The following is a 3,279-nucleotide window of genomic DNA, read 5'->3' as shown; positions in this document are numbered from 1 at the left end:
GAGAAGCTTCTCAGTCTGTGGCAGTGAAAGGCAATTGCTGTATGCACCATTAATTGGTAGTCATTGCTTTCATTTCTCAAAGCAAACTAAGATGAAACAGTGTTCCTCAACCCAAACATTTATTCAATACCATGACCCTCCCTGTAACTAGACTATTTTTCAAATGCCTCCTTTGGCATTTATTTCACTACTGAGTTACTATCACTGTTTACTCCTTACTTATTTCCAAGTAAATGGTTCATTCTTTCCCTCCCAGCATGATTCTCAGACCTGAATATTAAATATTGACCGTCTCTTCCTATGAAACTCATCTTTTCCATATTTAGGAACACCACACACAGCCAACTGGAACAATACCGGAATAAGAGCAAAAAGAACTATTTATTAAAATGAAAGGGTGACTACTTTTATTTATTTTTTATAATACTAGATCTTTCAGTCTCTAGATTAGATATGTGCTACTCTGGGAAATAAACTGAACAGGTAAATTGCATGTGCAATCGGGCCCATTGGATCCAAAAACCAACCTCAATAGCGTACTCCAGTAGAAGACTTTGTTTCTCCATGACTTACAAGTAGAAAAATAGAATAACAACACAGCAATTATTCTGGACCTGCAATCAAATAGGCCCCAAAAGAAAGAAAAGGTGGAGGCGATGAAATATAGTATAATTAATAGTTCAAGTTAGGAGTTCTCAAATGTTAGCTTATATCAGAATCACCAGGTGATATTGTTACATCATATGGCACAGCACCACTTCCAAAGTTTCTGATTCAGTACACCTGGGTTAAGACCCCAAGAAATATGGTTCCAGCAAGTTTCCAGGTGCTTTTGATGATAGTGGTGGCAGTATTCCAAGGCTAAGGTTTTCCATCAACCCCGCACATGTCCAGGCCCAAACCCTTGACCACTAGAGCATATTGCCTACCATACTCACCTGATTTTGCTTAAAGCATTTCTCCAAACTACCAAAAACATGTTTACTTTGAATGCATATGTATGAGAAAAGTCTTGAGGTAGGTTCACCAGGATAATACTTCACTTAAAAGAAACTCAGTTCTGTCAGTTCAGTCGCTCAGTCATGTCTGACTCTTTTGTGACCCCATGAACTGCAGTATGCCAGGCTTCCCTGTCCATCACCAATTCCCAGAGTTTACCCAAACACATATCCATCACGTCGGTGATGCCATCCAACCATCTCATCCTCTGTTGTCCACTTCTCCCCCGGCCTTCAATCTTTCCCAGCATCAGGGTCTTTTCAAATGAGTCAGCTCTTCGCATCAGGTGGCCAAAGTATTGGAGTTTCAGCTTCAACATCAGTCCTTCCAATGAATACCCAGGACTGAATTCCTTTAGGATGGACTGGTTAGATCTCCTCGCAGTCCAAGAGACTCTCAAGAGTCTTCTCCAACACCACAGTTCAAAAGCATCAATTCTTCAGGGCTCAGCTTTCTTTATAGTCCAACTCTCATATCCATACATGACTACTGGAAAAACCATAGCCTTGACTATACGGACCTTTGTTAGCAAAGTAATGTCTGCTTTTTAATATGCTCTCTAGGTTGGTCATAACTTTTCTTCCAAGAAGAAAGTGTCTTTTAATTTCATGGCTGCAGTCACCATTTGCAGTGATTTTGGAGCCCCAAAAAATAAAGTCAGCCACTGTTTTCACTGTTTCCCCATCCACTTGACATGAAGTGATGGGAACAGATGCCATGATCTTAGTTTTCTGAATGTTGAGTTTTAAGCCAACTTCTTCACTCTCCTCTTTCACTTTCATCAAGAGGCTCTCTAGTTCTTCACTTTCTGCCATAAGGGTGCTGTTATCTGCATATCATCTGCATATCTGAGGTTATTGATATTTCTCCTGGCAATCTTGATTCCAGCTTGTGCTTCATCCAGCCCAGCATTTCTCATAATGTACTCTGCATATAAGTTAAATAAGCAGGGTGACAATATACAGCCTTGACGTACTCCTTTCCCTGTTTGGAACCAGTCTATTGCTCTATGTCCAGTTCTAACTGTTGCTTCTTGACATGCACACAGATTTCTCTAGAGGCAGGTCAGGTGGCCTGGTATTACCATGTCTTTAAGAATTTTCCACAGTTTGAAAATGTGGTTGTCTGAGAGGCCTTAAGAATAGCTATGAAAAGAAGAGAAGTAAAAGGCAAAGGAGAAAAGGAAAGATATACCTATTTGAATGCAGAGTTCCAAAGAATAGCAAGGAGAGATAAAAAAAGCCTTCCTCAGTGATCAGTGCAAAGTAGAGGAAAATAGAATGGGAAAGACTAGAGACCTCTTCAAGAAAATTAGAAATACCAAGGGAATTTTCATGCACAGATGGGCACAATAAAGGACAGAAATGGTATGGACCTAACAGAAGCAGAAGATATTAAGAGGTGGCAAGAATACACAGAAGAGCTCTACAAAAGAGATCAAAGAAAACTTTGATCACAGTTTCAAACACTTTAAGAAGTTTCCACAACAGTTTGTTGTGATCCACACAGTCAAAGGCTTTGGCATAGTCAATGAAGCAGAAATAGATGTTTTTCTGGAACTCTCTTGCTTTTCCGATGATCCAATGGATGTTGGCAATTTGACCTCTGATTCCTCTGCCTTTTCTAAATCCAGCTTGAACATTTGGAAGTTCATGTTTTAAGTACTGTTGAAGCCTGGCTTGGAGAATTTTGAGCATTACTATGCTAGTGTGTGAAAGTGAAAGTCGCTTAGTTGCATCCAACTCTTTGTGATCCCATGGACTATACAGTCCATGGAATTCTTCAGGCTAGAATACTAGAGTTGGTAGCCTTCCCCTTCTCCAGGGGATCTTTCCAACCCAGGGATCAAATCCAGGTCTCCCACATTGCAGGCAGATTCTTTACCAGCTGAGCCACAAGGGAAGCCTAAGAATACTGGAGTGGGTGCCCTATCCCTTCTCTAGCAGCTCTTCCCAACCCAGGAATCGAACCAGGGTCTTCTGCATTGCAGGCAGATTCTTTACCAACTGAGCTATCAGGGAAGCCCCTGCTAGTGTGTGAGATGAGTGCAATTGTTCCGTAGTTTGAACATTCTTTGGAATTGCCTTTCTTTGGGATTGAAATGAAAACTGATCTTTTCCAGTCCTGTAGCCACTGCTGAGTTTTCCAAATTTGCTGTCATATTGAGTGCAACAATTTCACAGCATCATATTTAGGATTTGAAATAGCTGAACTGGAATTTCATCACATCCACTAGCTTTTGGAGAATGACATGGCAACCCATGCCAGTACTCTTACCTG

General features: G+C 40.8%; 1 non-coding gene across 1 annotated transcript; it reads right to left on the bottom strand.

The window, feature by feature from the left end:
* Positions 1–2,948: 2,948 nt before the first annotated feature.
* On the bottom strand, positions 2,949–3,020 carry TRNAC-GCA. Its single transcript has one exon. It is a non-coding gene; the product is annotated as a tRNA-Cys (tRNA).
* Between the last annotated feature and the right edge of the window lie 259 nt (positions 3,021–3,279).

This window comes from Bos indicus x Bos taurus, chromosome 10 (genome assembly GCF_003369695.1).
Source record: "Bos indicus x Bos taurus breed Angus x Brahman F1 hybrid chromosome 10, Bos_hybrid_MaternalHap_v2.0, whole genome shotgun sequence".
Classification (NCBI taxonomy): Eukaryota; Metazoa; Chordata; class Mammalia; order Artiodactyla; family Bovidae; genus Bos; species Bos indicus x Bos taurus.
The sequence above is the reverse complement of the archived record's forward strand: the minus strand, read 5'-3'. Positions and strand labels throughout refer to the sequence as shown.